We start from the raw sequence: 18,437 nt of genomic DNA, 5'->3' as shown, positions 1-18,437 counted from the left end.
CCCTTCTTGCTTTGTGATGTCACTGGACTTCAAAGAGCCTCATCTGAGGAGCTCCGGGTAAGACTGCTTCTCTGAGCAGTGTTTTGGAAGTCTGTGTGGGAAAACATAGTTCAGGGGTGGAGGGAGTGGGAATAAGCAGCAGGAGTTGCCAGGTGGATACACTACTGCAGGCTTTTGGGCCTTTTAAAATCCAAATGAGATCAATTCACCGCCTGATGAAGCACCGGAGTGTGTGAAACGCGTTGCGGAGTTCACTCAGTGCAAAGACAGACATCCAGACGCTCAGTTGTCCAGTTTACAGCCTCCCCACGGAGCTCTGCGCCGTTTCTATCCGGCTAACTCCGAGGGGGAGTAATGCTGTAGCTGTAGAGACACGGCGATTGCGGTGGACTACTCCATACGGGTATCGCGAGAGGACGCAACCCGGAAGTAACATCCGAGTATTGCCGAGCCAGTTGGTCCCAGTGGGCGGGACTGATCCGTGAGCCTCTGCGTTTACCCTTGTGTCTACCATCTACTTGTGCCAGATGTCTGTGCACTGTCTTCTACTGGACTCATTTTATTATACATGTAAGTTACTACAGGCAGTCCTCGTTTTACAACGAATGGCTTATCCAACGCTATGCTATGCATACCTATATTCATTTTTACAACGCCAAAACGGCTTATCCAACGCTCTTACGACGCTTTGCAACGTTGTTTGTGTGTGTGTGTATAGGCCCTCCCTCTCTGGCCTCCCTCTCCGGCCTCGGCCCTCCCTCTCCGGCCTCGGCCCTCCCTCTCCGGCCTCGGCCCTCCCTCTCTGGCCTAGGCCCTCCCTCTCTGGCCTCCCTCTCCGGCCTCGGCCCTCCCTCTCTGGCCTCGGCCCTCCCTCTCTGGCCTCGGCCCTCCCTCTGCGGTCTCGTCTGCTTTGGCATGTGCATGCAACATAACACAAATATATACTTTTACCCAAACCAAGGTACGGAAAAAGATGCCACGCGTCGTTTGTAAGTGACCAAAAAGTGTATTGGTTAAAGAGCCAAATACCAACGTTTCGATCGTTAAAGCCGGATCTTCATCAAGGCTGTGTCCTGTATTTTGCCAATACACTTTTTGAAGTGAAACTTCTTTAGTGGCACCTCTGATGGGATAAAACTGGATGATGTGGGGCGAAATGTGAAACGGAAGTGACGTCACGTAATGGACGCCACTCCGCTCACACCGCCCCTGTCATGTCGCCGCCGGCGCCGCTCCTAATCGCTCCTAATCGCCGCAACCCCCCCCCCCCGCTCGCAGGAAGCGGTGACATACGGCGCAACACACGCGCGGCACAGGGGCTCGGCGCCGGCTCCTGGAAGAAAGGGTGACCCGGGCGGCGCGCATGTACCCCGCGGGGGGGGGGGTGGGGGAGGGGAAGGGTGTGCGCAGAATTTGTGGCGGGTGGGGGGGGGGTGCACAGGATTTGTGAAGGGGGGAGGTGCGCAGGACACACACACACACCCACACCCCCACACACACTGACTGACCCACCCACACCCCCACACTCACTGACTGACCCACCCACACCTCCCCACACCTCCCCACACCTCCCCACACACCCACACCTCCCCACACACTGACTGACCCACCCACCCACCCACCCACACACACACTGACTGAACCACCCACCCACACACTGACTGACCCACCCACACCTCCCCACACACTGACTGACCCACACACCCACACCTCCCCACACACTGACTGACCCACCCACACCTCCCCCACACACTGACTGACCCACACACCCACACCTCCCCACACACTGACTGACCCACACACCCACACCTCCCCACACACTGACTGAACACACTGACTGAACCACCCACCCACCCACACACTGACTGAACCACCCACCCACCCACAACTTCCCCCACCCACCCACAACTAACCCCACCCACCCACACCTCCCCCACCCACCCACACCTCCCCCACCCACACCTCCCCCACCCACCCACACCTCCCCACACACTGACTGACCCACCCACCCACACCTCTCACACACTGACTGACCCACACACCCACACCTCCCCACACACTGACTGACCCACCCACACCTCCCCCACACACTGACTGACCCACACACCCACACCTCCCCACACACTGACTGACCCACACACCCACACCTCCCCACACACTGACTGAACCACCCACCCACACACTGACTGAACCACCCACCCACCCACAACTTCCCCCACCCACCCACAACTTCCCCCACCCACCCACAACTTCCCCCACCCACCCACACCTCCCCACACACCCACACCTCCCCCACCCACCCACACCTCCCCACACACTGACTGACCCACCCACCCACACCTCCCCGCACACTGACTGACTCACCCACCCACACCTCCCCGCACACTGACTGACTTACCCACCCACCCACACCTCCCCGCACACTGACTGACTGACCCACCCACCCACACCTCCCCGCACACTGACTGACTGACCCACCCACCCACACCTCCCCGCACACTGACTGACTGACCCACCCACCCACACCTCCCCGCACACTGACTGACTGACCCACCCACCCACACCTCCCCGCACACTGACTGACTGACCCACCCACCCACACCTCCCCGCACACTGACTGACTGACCCACCCACCTACACCTCCCTGCACACTGACTGACTGACCCACACACACCTCCCCACACACTGACTGACCCAACCACCCACACCTCCCCACACACCCACACCTCCCCACACACCCACACCTCCCCCACCCACCCACACCTCCCCACACACTGACTGACCCACCCACCCACACCTCCCCGCACATTGACTGACTGACCTACCCACCCACCCACCCACACTTCCCTGCACACTGACTGACTGACCCACCCACACCTCCCCGCACACTGACTGACTGACCCACACACACCTCCCCACACTGACTGACCCACCCACCCCTCCCCGCACACTGACTGACCCAAGCACCCACACCTCCCCGCACACTGTCTGACTGACCCACCCACCCACACCTCCCCGCACACTGACTGACTGAACACACCTCCCCGCACACTGACTGACTGACCCACCCACCCACACCTCCCCGCACACTGACTGACCCACCCACACCTCCCCGCACACTGACTGACTGACCCACCCACCCACCCCTCCCCGCACACTGACTGACTGACCCACCCACCCACCCCTCCCCGCACACTGTCTGACCCACCCACCCCTCCCCGCACACTGTCTGACCCACCCACCCCTCCCCGCACACTGTCTGACCCACCCACACCTCCCCGCACACTGACTGACTGACTGACCCACCCACCCACACATTGACTGACACACTGACTTACACATACACACTGACTGACACAGATACACATACACACTCACACTAATTGACATACACACACACACACACACACACACACACACACACTGACACACACACACATACACATTGACACACACACACACACACACACACACACTGACTGACACACATACATACACATTGACACACATACACACAAGGAATTCACACTTAGTGCAAATAGCTAATACAGGGAATGTGTGCCGAGCACGCGCATTCTAAGTCAAATTTATTTGCGTTTTGTCAATGAAATTGTATTTAGATTTTTAATTAAAACATCACCAACACAAATACAATTTCTGTGACAAAAGTCAAAGAAGTTCCACTTACTATGCGCGTGCACAGCACACACAGCTTTTTTGATAGTGTCAGTCCAAAATTAGATCTGATCACAAGGACATTTCATAAGCCTTTTTTTTTTTTTTCAGAGGAAACCGTTTCGGAGGTCACACCGCCCCTTGCAGCGATGGCTTAGCTGAAACCTTTTCTCTGGAAAAAAAAAAAAGAGACGTTTGTGAAATGTCCTTGTGACCATATCTAATTTTTGTGTGCTATCAATTTAACGCTTTTTCCCTTACTATATTGGCGCGTGCGGCGTGCGTGTGTGACAAGTTACCATGAGGAAACATACATGAAAAATAAGTGGCATAGTATTATACTGCGGCCAAAGGTAGTTCAATAGAGGCAAGTGTGGTGCCACAGCCACAGGATTGTTGCTGCGCTATTTGTTGCTCTTGTCTCTTCGGGGTTGTACCTATAAAGTAAGAGCACAAAACACTCCCCGTGGCATAATAAAGTAATGTATTTGTAATGCAGAAGAACGTTTTTAAAATGCACACTCCTAGTTTCACAGTACAGCGGTGCGCAAAATGGGGGGCACGAGGATTTTTTTGGGGGGCGCGGGTGGTAGCAGAGGCCATGCACTCTTCCCCATGGCATTTAAATTAAATGCCGGGGGATGGCGTGAGGCCTCTGCAACCTGCACTTATAGAGATTCTGAAGGCTGCTGTGACGCGTCGCCATGGCAACGCGGCGTCAAATGATGCGGTGTCATGCGGCGTGACGTCATACACGTCTCCATGTCAACGGGGTCCCGTGACGTCATGACGCTGCCGAGTAAGGTAAGGCGGCGCGGGGGAGGGGGGGGGGCGTGCGCAGCATCAAAAGTTTGCTCTCCCCTGCCATACTAGATGAGGTTGAAAAAAGACATGCGTCCATCCAGTTCAACCTATGCTAAATTTAGACGACAGATCATTTATCGTATATTTGTACTTGCAGTACTGTATATTGATCCAGAGGAAGGCAAACCAGAAACCCCAGTGAAATAATATTATCTAATGATATCTCATAAGAGGGAAAATAAATTCCTTCCTGACTTCAATAATTGGCAATCAGATTACACCCTGGGTCAAAATCCTTCCCATGTTTACTTATTCACAATTTCATTGGAGTAGAATCGCATTTAGAAGCATAAAGGTCCTTCCAGCATCGTTTCTTCAGTATCCTCCTGCTGCTGAGGTGCTGCCCGGCGTTCTCGTTGTCAGGGACGCTCTTCGGTTGCAGCGTGGAGTCGGGGGATGATGATGTCAGACCTTCCCCCACCTTGGTTACCTCAGACCGACTTGCTTTGTTCACCCCTACGCGTTTCATAGGAACGCTCCCACTTCTTCGGGGGGTAATGAACGGATAGGTAATCCTATCTTCTGCCAGACAGTAAATAGCTGTTTTTGTTACCATGGTAACTGGGTGGCTCTCGTTCAGTAGCAACACTTCTCTCTGACCCCTCTGCTGTTTTTATACAAGGGATATTGACACACAATGGAATCTGTCCAATCGGAAAAAGGATTGAACCCACTGAGAATAAAATGACTTAATGTTACTGAGTTCTATATGGGTCTGTACATAAATGTAACATGGGTATAGCTAAAAATGACAAGGCCATAATAAAAAGGATATGTAAGGTATTTTAGTAAGCTTTCTAGTGAGGGAAAAGTAGATGAACCATGGTTGAAAGATTGAAAAACTAGACTAACAATGATTCATATTCATGATTAGAGGAACGTGGAACAGTAAAACTAGTAATAAAGATTGGCAATAAATTACATCAGTGTAATGTCAAATAGGACTAATGGCTTATAACCAAATCGATAATGGGATAAACAAAAGCAAATTAAAGCTGCAGACCCAGCAATATCCTAAAGGTGTTTGTTATTTTTTTTTTAATATAATAAATCAATTCTGTACTATGAGAAAATAATTGTAGCATTAAAAAACAAACAAAAAAAACAACAACTTTGAATGGCATTTTTAAGGTATCGTAATGTAACAAGCATCTTTGTTTCTATAGCAACCACTTACTGTACATAGTCACATTCCCTTGCTTTTCTGAAACGGGCTCTGGCACACCCCTTTTTGAGATAATGACAATCGGTAAAGGGATAAATAAAAGCAACTGGGTAATTCTTGAAAGGGAGCATAATAGGAACAGGGTTAACATGATTTTTAAAACATTTTTTTTTAATGAATGCCAATAAAATGAGTCCATATACAAAAAACTGTAGAAGTATTAGACTAGATCAGATATAAACTATATTAATATTGTGTTTGTTCCGAAAAGCGGTGGTGCAGGGTGCTCAAGTACTGGATCAAAACTATTGAGATGCGGTAATGAGGAGAGACAGTGGAGAAGGGGGTGAAGAGCAATCTTCAAGAATATTGTAATGTGAGGAGTATTGGTAATGTCCTAAATCAGGGGTGCGCAAACTGGGGTGCTCGGTGATTGCAGAGGCCCTGCGCTCTTCCCCAAGGCTGGGGGATCATGTGAGGCTGCTGCAACATGAACTTATCGAGATTCAGCCGGCTTCTGGACGCGTGTCCATGGCAATGTGGGGTCAAATGACACCACATGACCCCGCTGCGTCATCTGACGGCACTCTATGGTAAGTGGGGGTAGGAGGGGGCAGCAAAAAAAGTTTGCGCGCCCATGTCCTAAACAATAAGACGGATATTCACCGAAGGCAAAAGTGAGCGAATGTTATCAGGGAGTATGGTCTAAAACTACAATGTGTTAAATTATACAGGGAGGAACACTCATCATATTAAAACAGCAAAATCAATTTCTAAGTTAAACCATGCGAGTATAGGGTGTTCAATGAGTGGATCCGGTAGCGTTCTCAGCCGTAGGAAAGTGTCACCACCTCTGTCGTTTAGGGTGACATTCTCAACACCCTTCAATTCTTTATGATGTTTAAAAAAAAAAAAAAAACAACAAAGTCCATAAAACCTGACCTTTTTATATTTCTTTTATTTTCTAGCAACCTTGATTTTAGGTTCCTCGCCGTTCGTCCTCCATACCGTTTATTACACCGGTACTGGAGTACATACACAACAGAGCTCAAGTTGCCGTTAATGAAGCTTTGTAACCGGGAATGTCTGCCCATTACAGGATGTAATGCGCTTCCGGTCATGGTCGTCTAGAAATGCGCATGCGCGGCACCCAGACACCTTGTATTTAGCGGCCTTCTGGTTTACCCATATTCCATCCGGTCTCCGGTCGTGTCCTTCCTTTTCAGTTGACTTGGTGCTATCCTATCCTTCAGGTTTCTATCCTTTCTGTACCGGAATTTCTTTGCCTAAAACTTCGTCTTTGTTTAGTAAACTCCACTGTTTTTTTTTAAAGATTTTATGTACCGTATTGGCCCGGATATAGTGCGGCCGCGCACATAAGACCCTAAAGTTTTGAAGGTGTTAAGCTGCGCATATAATTAGAGGACAGTTTTCGGAAGGAGATTTTAAGGTAAAAACATACCACTATTAATCGGGCTTATACTACTGTATCTGTACGTTCTCCCTACCTATTAGATTGTAAGCTCCTCGGAGCAGGGACTCCTCTTTCACAATGTTACTTTTATGTCTGATGCACTTATTTCCATGATGTGTTATTTGTTATTTATATGATTGTCACGTGTATTACTACTGTGAAGCGCTATGTACATTAATGGCGCTATATAAATAAAGACATACCCCGGTTTAAGGGCACTCACTTTAAGTACACTCGCGAGTAAGGACATATCGCCCAAAAGGCAAACGGCAGCTCACGCATGCGCCTGTCAGCGTGTCCTGAACAGTAATACCGACTCCCTACCTGTACTGAAGCTGTGCGCAAGCAGGGAGACTATAGAGTCTGTTACAAATGCGTTAATTACGTTAATGCGGGGTATGCCAGTATACGGTATTTGGGAAGCTTCTTCGTTAAAACTTGTGATAAACTGCACACCCTTTTTCCTATCCTCCATCTTTTGTTTACTGTTCGGTTTATGTTTTCTACTATCTTTAGAGAGGAGTTAATTCAGGTTGGTAGTTTTTCTCTTCACACCTCTAACGATATTTTTGTTTCCAGATTTAAAATAAATTGCACACTGAATTCAGAATTTAAAAAAAAAAAAATTTGCCCCGTCTGATTTGTTCAGATGGGATATTGTTGATCAAGTTAGGATGGTTGCATAGTTACATAGTAGACGAGGTTGAAAAAAGACATACGTCCATCAAGTTCAACCTATGCTAAATTTAGACGTCAGATACTTTATCCTATATCCGTACTTACAGTATATTGATCCAGAGGATGGCAAACAAAAAACCCCAGTGAAATATCATGCAATAATCTCATAAGGGGAAAATAAATTCCTTCCTGACTCCAATAATTAACAATCGGATTACTCCCTAGATCAACATCCTTCCCATGTTTACTTATTTGGTATATCCCTGTATATCTTTTGTTTCTAAAAAGATGGCCAACTTTTTTTTTTTTAATAAATCTATTGTATCTGCCATCAGTCTCCATGGGTAATGAGTTCCACATTTTAACTGCCCTTACTGTAAAGAACCCTTTCCTTTGTTGCTGGTGAAATCTACTTTCCTCCAACCTGAAGGGACGACCCGATTCCTTTGTACTGTCCTTGGAATAAAGTTATTTTGAAAGCTCCTTATACTGTCCCCGACTATATTTGTATATAGTTATCATAACCCCTCTTAGACGCCTCTTTTCTAATATAGATGCATCTAATTTAGCTACCCCCTCCTCATAAGTTAGATTGTCCATCCCCTTTATTAATTTGGTGGCTCTTCTCTGCACTCTCTCTAGTTCCATAATGTCTTTTCTAAGGGGTGGTGCCCATAATTGTACTCCATATTCAAGGTGTGGTCTTTCTAATTCTTTGTAAAGGGGCATAATTATGTTTACTTCCCTTCCATCCATTGCCCGTTTAATGCACGATAAGATCTTGTTTGCCTTTGCAGCTACTGCATGACATTGGGCACTATTGCTAAGGCTACAGTCCCTGTGTTGACTGCTGCACGCGCGCCTGGCGTCGTGGCTTAGCGTGCACAGATAAAAGCTGCGGTCTGTTGGGAGGCACGGGGAGCGTGGCCAAAACGGGGGTTTACACTACCTGCGCTCCTATTGGTCCAAACTATCTGCCCTGCCATTGGCTCCCCGCGCACCACGTAATTGTGTCGCTGCACGTGAAGACAAAATTCTTATCTTCCCTGCTGGCTGTTGCGCCATTAATCGCCACCATTTCCACTGGGGACCCGGCCTAAGCCTGCTGTCTACAAGCACTCCTAAATCCTTCTCCACCAAGGATTCCCCTAATTTATCCCCATTTCGGTTAGAAGTCGACTATTCTTGTTTCCCAAATGCATAATCTTACATTTATCTGTATTAAACCTCATCTGCCATTTACCTGCCCACGTTTCCAGTCTCTCCAAGTTCTTCTGAAGAGAAATTACATCCTGCTCTGATTCTACTACCTTACACAATTTAGTATCAGCAAAGATGGAGACTTTGCTCTCGATCCCAACCTCAAGGTCATTAATAAACAAGTTAAAAAGCAGGGGGTCCCAGTACTGCTACCCGGAAGTGCCTTGGATTTTGTCACTGGTTGTGGCGCCGGATTCTCTTCTATGTCCCAGTACCGATCCCTGAGGTACTCCACTCACGACTTTAGCCCAACCTGAAAAAGTTTCATTTATGACAACCCTCTGTTGTCTGTCCTTCAACCAGTTTTCAATCCAGGTGCAAATATTTTTACTGAGTCTAATTTTGTTTTATTTTGTACATTAACCTCTTGTGTGGAACCGTATCAAAAGTCTTTGCAAAATCTAAGTAGCCCACATCAACTGCATTACCCTGGCCTAAATTCCTACTTACCTCCTCAAAGAAACAAATAAGGTTAGTTTAGCAAGATCTATCTTTCATAAATCCATGCTGACTATTACTAATGATTTTGTTTTCCATTGGGTATTCCTGAATATTATCCCATATTAAACCTTCAGGTAGCTTCCCCACTATTGATGTCAGGATTATAGGTCTAATTCCCTGGTTGTGATCTAGCTTCCCCTTTAAATATGGGCACCCATCTGCTTTACACCAATCTTGTGGTACTGAGCCTGTGGAAATGGAGTCCTTGAATATTAAATGTAATGGTTTGGCTATTACTGAACTTAACTCCTTGAGAACTCTTGGATGTATGCCATCGGGGCCAGGTGCCTTATTTACTTTAATTTTATCAAGCCGCCTATGAACTTCTTCCTCTGTTAACCAATTGTTCATTAATATAGAGGTTGTGGCTTCCTCCAGCGGCACTATTGCAATTGATTCTTCCCTGGTAAACAGAGGCAAAGAATTTGTTTAATACCTCTGCTTTTTCCTTTTCTCCGATAATCTGCCTACCCATCTCACACTGAAAGGGTTGATCTTACTTTCTATTGCAATCCCCCCCCCCTTTTTTTTCCATTTTAGTTTTTTTTCTTATTTGATTGCCCGTATGCAACTTTTGTTATATTCCTTTAATCCTGACTTTAAGGTTCTAAATATAAAAGAGCAGAAAGTGGCGCTCAACACTTGTGAATAATAGAATACGTAACTAATTAGAGTTACTTAAACTGATCAAATAAACTGATGAGTGAAAAAACTAACACTCAGTGCATGAGTGATAATAGTGAAAATACACTGGTGAATAGAATACATAAAGCTCAACCCCGTTAGAACGCGATCCGCTACAACGCGAATCCGCTTATAACGCGATGCAAGGGTGGCTCCCATTTTTGTATATTTATGAATACTTTACAACACGATTATTGGTATCTTAAATACTTTATTGCATACAATTGTACATTATTTCTAACGCGATCCGCTTATATCGCAATGTGATTCTTTGGACCCCAAGCACCGCGTTATAAGGGGGTTAAGCTGTATATCAATCAATTGATAAAACAGAGTGAAATCAAATTAAATGTAAAATAGTATACTCCTCCACTCAGAATTCTGGCACAGGATATGTTTCCAATATCCTCCACATTCGACATTCAAGAAAATCGGGGAAACGGGGTATGTATCACCAAAGGAGAAGAGAGAATGGACATAGAACAGTACTGTAGGACTGTCTGGGTTCAGTTGTATATAGAACCTCCAATGATTATACTCGCAAACGTAAGAGAGAGATGGGCATATCCAAAACTGTGGTATAACGTGGGTGGATGTGCACTCTGTTCAGCAGGACCCAGGGGAAAGACAAAAGACCAGGATAGTGCAGATGGTACTTTTAAAAGATGTATATTTATCACAAGAAGACCCCCTGCAGTAAAGGCTTACACCAGGGTGATCCGTTTAAAATATGGTACGATACAAATTAGCCGCTGTGGGTAAGTCGCGCTCTCACCCACTCCAAGTCTCCACCGCTACCGCTGTTGTCACTTCCGTGTTCCAAAGTCAAGTGACTGGATGACGTGGATGGCGTTCCTCCCAACACCGGTCCTCTGTTCAGGATCAGCTGCTTAACAAGATGCCAGACTCTAAACGCCTGCCTCTTCATTTCCATTTCCTCCCTAGCTGTTTATTCAGCCGCATTGGTTTTGACGTATTTCTTTTATACTTATTACCCAAGGGTATATATAAACTGATAAGTGTGCTTTTCTAACAATGTTTTAAAGACTGCCCATTTATCTTACACATTTGTCCCTGCAAAAACATCATCCCAATGTATTACTTGTAGATTAGACCTCAGTTTATTAAAATCTGCCTTTAAGGTCTTTGTTGAACCCAAGTAATCTGTTTTTTGATCATTTATTTCAAATGAGACTGTGTTAGGATCACTGTTAACAAATATTCAAGTCCGGGAACATTTGTGTATTACGTCGGCATTGTTTGATATTACCAAATCCCAGTATTGCCCCTCTCCTGGTTGGTTCCTCAATAATGTGGGTCATGTACTTATCTTTAAGCACCCCCAAAAACCTGTTTCCTTTTGATGCAATGCGAAACTCATTGCCCAAGTCTGTCTTGATAATTAAAATCACCCATTATACAAACATGACCCAGTTCTGATGCCTTCTCCATTTGCAAAAGTATTTTTTCTTCCACAATCTCACAGATATTTGGTGGTTTATAGCTTATCCCTACAAACATTTTCTGTATACTTTTACCATCACTGCTAATTTATATCCACAAGCTCTCTACATTTTCATCATTCCCTTCATAAACATCATCCCTTATAATACTGTAAGTTTTAGATCCGGTTTAACATATAAACATACTCCACCTCCCCTTCTATTTGCTTCCGAAAAAGAGAATAACCCTCTACATTAATTGTCCAGTCATGAGTTTCATCCCACCATGTTTCAGTAATGCCTATGATATCATATGCAGCCTTGTAGCTATTAATTGAAGCTCATCCATTTTGTCTGTCAGGCTTCTTGCATTGGCAAACATGCATTAAAAAAAATTCAGTCTGTGCTATCCTCCTCTTCTCCTGACTTTCTACTCCAATTGGGTTTAGTCTTTAGAAGTTTTATAGTATTATCTGTATTTACTACGGGTGTCTCGCTGCTGGCCAAACTCCCACTTGCTCCCATTCTACCTCCATGACCCTTTGCTATTTCTCATCCCCATCTATTCTATTTAAAGTGGCGGCCGCCTTTAGCCTCCTGCGGCCGTTTCAGCGCAACTTTGAAAACCGCGGGCAAATGCAGTGTTTGATGCGGCATGTTCCGGTATTTAAAGCTGCGGCCGCGTGCATTGTATCAGCGCTGTGCTTATTTAATTGTTTTCAAGTTATGTGAGGTCTGTATTAAAGGTACACAAGCAAGCTACTTTAGAGTGGTAACAACTAACTCCCTATACTACTGTAAGGGCAACATTATGGGCGGCGTGCTGATACAGTATATACAAACTTTCACTGATAACTACTATTAGCGCTGTCTCGGCATGAACGTGGTGAAGTGCGTGGCGTTCGAAAAAAAATACCCAAACAAATTGGAGATGTTGGAGAATAAAAGGGGCCGTGACAGTAGTTCGTTATCTGTTTCTTGTCCCACCCCCCTCCATTGTAGTTTAAAATCTCCTCCAACTTTTTTAACGTTCTCACCCATAGCAAACGGTGACTGCTCCGGGCATCATGGTACCTGTTGCACTCAATATCCTTCTTGTAAATGTGTATGAATAGGTCCCCCTCCTGTATTGCATAGTAATAGGTCTACAAGCTACTTGATGTTCGTCAACAACACTACTGGAAACCAGACCGAAGTTGTTCTTATGAATACATTCTAAAAAGCAGTCTAGCAATTCCCTATGTGTACCTGGATGGTGCTACATAAAGATGTACATACCCTAAATGCACAACTTCTAGAAGTATGGAGAGATGCATGCTGGGTGTTGCCGTAATATATTTCCCTAAAACCTCTGCCACTAAGGATAGTGCTGCAAGAGTAGCTCAGTGGTAATTATTACTGCCTTTGAAGTGGGTGAACCCCCCTTTTTTTTTCTCCCAGTCTCCGCTCTCCTTGTGATCTTGAGCAAGTCACTTTATCTTTCTGTGCCTCTGGTACCAAAAATAATTGTAAGCTCTTAAGGCAGAGCTACCCATTGGTGCTATGTGGGAAAAATATTAAGGAAAATACAGTAGTCTACGGGGAAAATTGTAGTGTGAATAATGTAGCGCTTCAGTTTGGCCACCAGAGGGAGCTGTGTGTCTATAGATGTGTCTGTATTTTATTTATTTATTTATAAAATATTTTACCAGGAAGTAATACATTGAGAGTTACCTCTCGTTTTGTCTTTATGTGTGCATGTTTGTCTATTTCTATATGCATGTCTGTATTTTACTTATACATCAAATTCTATTCTTTTTATAATGTAATATAATCAAGAAAAAATATATTGTTACCTCTCGTTTTCGAACTATTTGTGCAGCCTGTGTGTACAGTATGGATGCAAACGCAGGGGCGATAGTCAGCTGGTTGTTACAGTGCTGATAATGAACACTCCGTGTCTGTACAATGATGCTGGGTATCTGTATACGCTGATAATGTGCACACAGTGCTGCATAATGATGCGGAGTATGTATACACCGATAATGAACACACCGTGGAGTATGTGTAACCTGGCAATGAACACTCCACTGTATAATGATGCCATATCCTGCCGGCGGTGCGCCTCTACATGTGGTGTAAAGGTTAATTTACTGGGGGAACCTGTTACAGATTGGCATGCCACCCCCTGCCTGTGTGTGTGTACAGCAGGCCTGCACAACATACGGCCCGCGGGCCGCAACCTCTCTGTGCGGCCCGCGATGAGATTAAAAAAAAAAAAACTTAAAAAAAAACTTTCCCCGCGGTCCCGGGGATGATGTGAGGTGCATTGAGGTGAGGTGGAGGTGAGGTGCAGGGGTGATTGGAGGTGCAGAGGGGGGGGGGTGATTGGAGTTGCAGGGGGTGATAGGGGGTCATTGGAGGTGCGGGGGGGTCATTGGAGGTGCAGGGGGGTCACTGGAGGTGGAGTCATTGGAGGTGCAGGGGGGGTCATTGGAGGTGCAGGGGAGGGTGATTGGAGGTGCAGGGGGGATGATTGGAGGTGCAGGGGGGGGTGATTGGAGGTGCAAGGGGGGAGAGTGATGTGAGGTGCAGGGGGAGAGTGGTGTGAGGTGCAGGGGGAGAGTGGTGTGAGGTGCAGGGGGGGAGAGTGGTGTGAGGTGCAGGGGGGGAGAGTGGTGTGAGGTGCAGGGGGAGTGGGATGTGTGCGGTGTGCAGGGGGGTATTGTGTGTTTGATGTGGAGAGGGAGTATTGTGTGTGTGGGTGAGGGGGAGAGATGGGGGTATGAGAGATAGATGGGAAGTATTGCAAAGGTTGATAGTGAGGGGTTCTGGGGGAGATATGAGGATGATGATGAGAGGTGCTGGAGGAGAGATGATGATGATTTTACCCATGAGGCCCAATTTTTTTTCCCTTGGAGCAGTTCGGCCCTTCTCGCTTTACGAGTTGTGCAGGACTGGTGTACAGTATGTGTTTAAGATAGATCTGCCCGGCAACAAGTTGTTTAATGGGGACAAAACCCGACTAGAAGTTTTACCTTTAATCATTGTGAGTCAAGTTTCTAACGGCACTATTTTCTGTCCCTTCCTGGTCCACAGGTCACGATCTGACCTGAAAGGGTTGCCCTGCTGTGTTCTTCAGCCACGAGGCAGAGTCCCAGGTGGATTTCGGATGACAAGATCTCAAGGGGCAGGGGGATCTGGGGAAGGAAAAATCTTCCAAGGCTCAAACAGGATCAGTCTCGGACTTATTTGCCAATATCCAGTAATTTATTGTCCTGTGAATATGCCAGCTTTATAAATGGAGGTGGGAATTGGGGGGGGGGGGTGGGGAGGTTCAAACAGTAAAGGGGTTAATGACATCACAATTGTAAGCAAAGGAGCAACGTAACAGCTTAACATGTCACTGCCGTTGGTACACTTTGGTCCTAGGAGGCACTGACCCTTTAAAGCGTGTCATACAGTATTACTTAAATCTTATTAAAAAAAAAGTGTACGTCTATATACACTCTCTCTCTCTAACACACGCACACACACACACACACACACACACACACACACACACACACACACACACACACACACACACACACACACACACACACACACACACACACACACACACGTGTAGACGTATTCATCCCCTGCCAATAATTGAACTATAAATAATGTATGCACAATTTTTTTCCAAACAAAACTTTTTTTTTTAAATTCTAATCTATAAAGCTGTAGTGGTTAAACTGAGCACTGTTTTATATAAGGTGGAGGTTAAATGTCCGCAAAGGAAAGGTGCAAAATGGAATTGACTGCTTGCATAACTATTCAGTAGAACTTGGTAGACGCACATTTTGCAGCAATTACTGTGTTTTTGGATAGGTCTCCCAATAGCTTTGCACAGTAGGAGGGTGACCGTTTTTGCCCATTGATCCAGTTATGATAAGTTGTCGGGGAGCGTGGATGGATTGCAATCTTCAAGTCTCGCCATACGTTTTCTTTAAAATTCAAACAAGGAATCTGATCGGGCCACTGAAGAACATTCACTCTCTTGTTCAACCACTCCAGTGTGGCTTTTGGTTTGGGTCATCATCCTCCTGAGATGTGAATTTCCTCCCTCACGGATTCGCCTGTACTTTGCACCGTCCGTTCTCCCCTCTATCCTGACGAGCTTCCCCAGTCCCTGCTGAGGCGAAACTTCCCCATACCATGATGTTGCCACCACCATGCTTGGCCGTTGGGATGGTGTCAACTGGGTGATGTGCAGTGTTGGGCTCGCGCCAGATGTAACACTTGGAATTTAGACCAAAAAGGTACATTTGTCTTGCATGACCTCCAATCATTCCCCACGTGTCTGCAGTATCATCTATTTGCTTTTTCACAAACTCGATATGTGATTCAAGACAAGTCTTTTTGAGTAATGACTTCTTTCTTTCCACCCGTCCATACAGGCCAGCTTTGTGTAGGGACCAGCTTATTGTTGATGTGTGAACACTGACTCCCATCTCGGATACAGAACTTTGTAGATCTCGCGTGGTCATTGTTGACTTCAGAGTAACATCCCGAACCAGTTTCCTGTTGTCCCGGCTGCCCAGTTTGGGAGCACGACCTGATCTGGGTAGAATTAGAGTAGTATGATTCTTTGGCCAAAGTATTGTTAGCTTACAGCCACGTCACGGCTTGGCCCCTCTGTAGGTCCTAACACTGCTGCACCTGCAGAAAGCTCTCATAACCTGTCTAATGGAGGGAGAGCTGTCTTAATAGACTGGTCATTCACAGGTGCTTGGCAAGAACTGCCATTACAAAGGAGGGGGTGGGTGCGCTTGAAATCAGGGAGGAGGGGTCACAAACAGCTACATTGTTTTACCAATAGAAATGCACAAACACACAGACCCTATAAACTGGCAGCGAAGGCACCCGTGCTTATGGGAAGATATACAGATAAGTATTTAAGTATATAATTTGTCAAGTTGGATGCAGCATTGGGCCTTTTTTGTACTTTTTTTCTACACATGACGTCATAATCCCACTGGCACCCCTTTTGCCACAAATATATATGGTTTGGTGAGTTTGGGTTTTGAGTTTAAAGGGGCTGTGTATTTGTGTGGTGTAATGCATCTTCCACTTCATAATTATGAGCGGGCTAATGAGCCACTTTGAAAATGTCTTGCACCCGTCTACGCTGTGCCTCTATCACCGTAAGCTCCTTGGTCTTCATGGTTGCTGTGTTGGATCACTATGTGAGTTGCGACTTGGAAGTCTCTATGTTGCCGAGGGAAATGATCTACACGTTAAAGCACTTTGATTACCCACAGGCTGAAACCATCTCACTCATGTTGTAACCTTTTAAACAATTCATTTGCAGATGAGCTGATTTAGGGCTTCAGTAACAAAGGGGTTGAATACTTATGCAGCTGAGATGAATCTGCTTTCCTCTGTAAATCTTCTATATGCATTTTCTAACTATCACTTTGGAGTCATTTTTGTAGATTCTACATGTAAAGTTAATTTGAAAGAGTCGCGGAGTGCGCTCGGGTGCCAACAAAATGTGAATAATTAGCAGGGATGAATACACACCACACACACCACACACACCACACACACCACACACACCCACACACGTTGTAGAGGTAAAACTCATTATGTGCATCTTTGGCTAAAACTCACAAAATGCACTTCCTTGCCTGGAATTTCTTGATAGTTCTATTGAAAAACTCATTAAGTGCCTATTTAGTTATAGTTCAAAGTTACCAAACATAAAACTCTTTAAGTATTATTTTGAAATGTAAAAAAGAAAACATTATCGCCTTTTTCTCAGTACTAAACGAATGTAGTTGACTTACGTGTATAAAGACTATAATATATATATATATATATATATATATATATATTCTAATGTGTGTAAAGTCAGTGCCTTCTAATACTGAAGTAGTCATTTCTAACATTAGCCCCTTCGCTGCAAGAGTCCTGGTTAAAAAGGGTGTATATTTCTCTTATTCTGCCCAAACTAACACCTTAAACTCAAAATCACTATGTAAATTGTATTATATATGCGTATCCTGAAACCCACTATGGATTGTATGGAATTCCTGAGAGTGTTTTTATTTATTGTACATATTAAACTGCAGATTTGCATTAAAGTTCCTGTTGTTGAACCCTTGTTACCCTGCTTTTATTTTTTACCGCAATAGTGGTGTCATCTGCTCTATCTGTAACTCATCTTTGCAAAAGAGCTTACAAAGGGATGATTGGTATTAAATGAGCAATAGGGAGAGGTTATATGTGCAATAGGAGAGGTTGTAGGGAGCGGTTACTTGGAGCAATAGGCAGAATTAGGCGATTTACATATATGGTGAAAAACAGAACGGTGACACCCGCTCGACTCCCGTGGGGGATGGGTTGGAACACTAGGGAAAAGGGAATACCAAGAATGAAAAGGATCCTTGTGTGTGTGTGTGTGTGTGTGTGTATGCTACGGATTATGCCAAGAAAAATGTAGCTGTATAATTAACTAATGAATGGTCATAGCCGATGGGTACAGTGATGAAATGATCATGTGTAATAACCCAAATTAAAATAAACCAGGGACAGACCGTGTTATATAAATTGTGAAATACATTTCTATAGTGATATGTGAAACGTGCACTCTGAAAACGACAGGTCACCCAATGGCCTGCAAAAAGCAGCTAATATACATTAGGGAGGGTGACCGAAAAACAGT

At 45.4% G+C, this 18,437-nt stretch overlaps 1 protein-coding gene across 5 annotated transcripts in view; it reads left to right on the top strand.

Annotated features, from left to right (window-relative positions):
• HRAS (HRas proto-oncogene, GTPase) overlaps positions 1–17,871 on the top strand; it is a 58,454-nt gene extending 40,583 nt beyond the window's left edge. For 4 of the 5 annotated variants that reach the window (XM_075566775.1, XM_075566778.1, XM_075566779.1 and 1 more), the window contains one exon: positions 14,822–17,871. The gene's annotated coding sequence lies outside the window, so the exon portion shown is untranslated. Of the gene's footprint in view, positions 1–6,672; positions 7,782–14,821 lie in introns of those variants that run through there. The other variant, XM_075566777.1, reaches the window with a different exon arrangement.
• The last annotated feature ends 566 nt before the right edge of the window (positions 17,872–18,437 follow it).

The sequence above is a fragment of the Ascaphus truei genome, chromosome 12, assembly GCF_040206685.1.
Source record: "Ascaphus truei isolate aAscTru1 chromosome 12, aAscTru1.hap1, whole genome shotgun sequence".
Taxonomy (NCBI): domain Eukaryota; kingdom Metazoa; phylum Chordata; class Amphibia; order Anura; family Ascaphidae; genus Ascaphus; species Ascaphus truei.
This window is presented reverse-complemented; position numbering and strand designations above follow the sequence as displayed.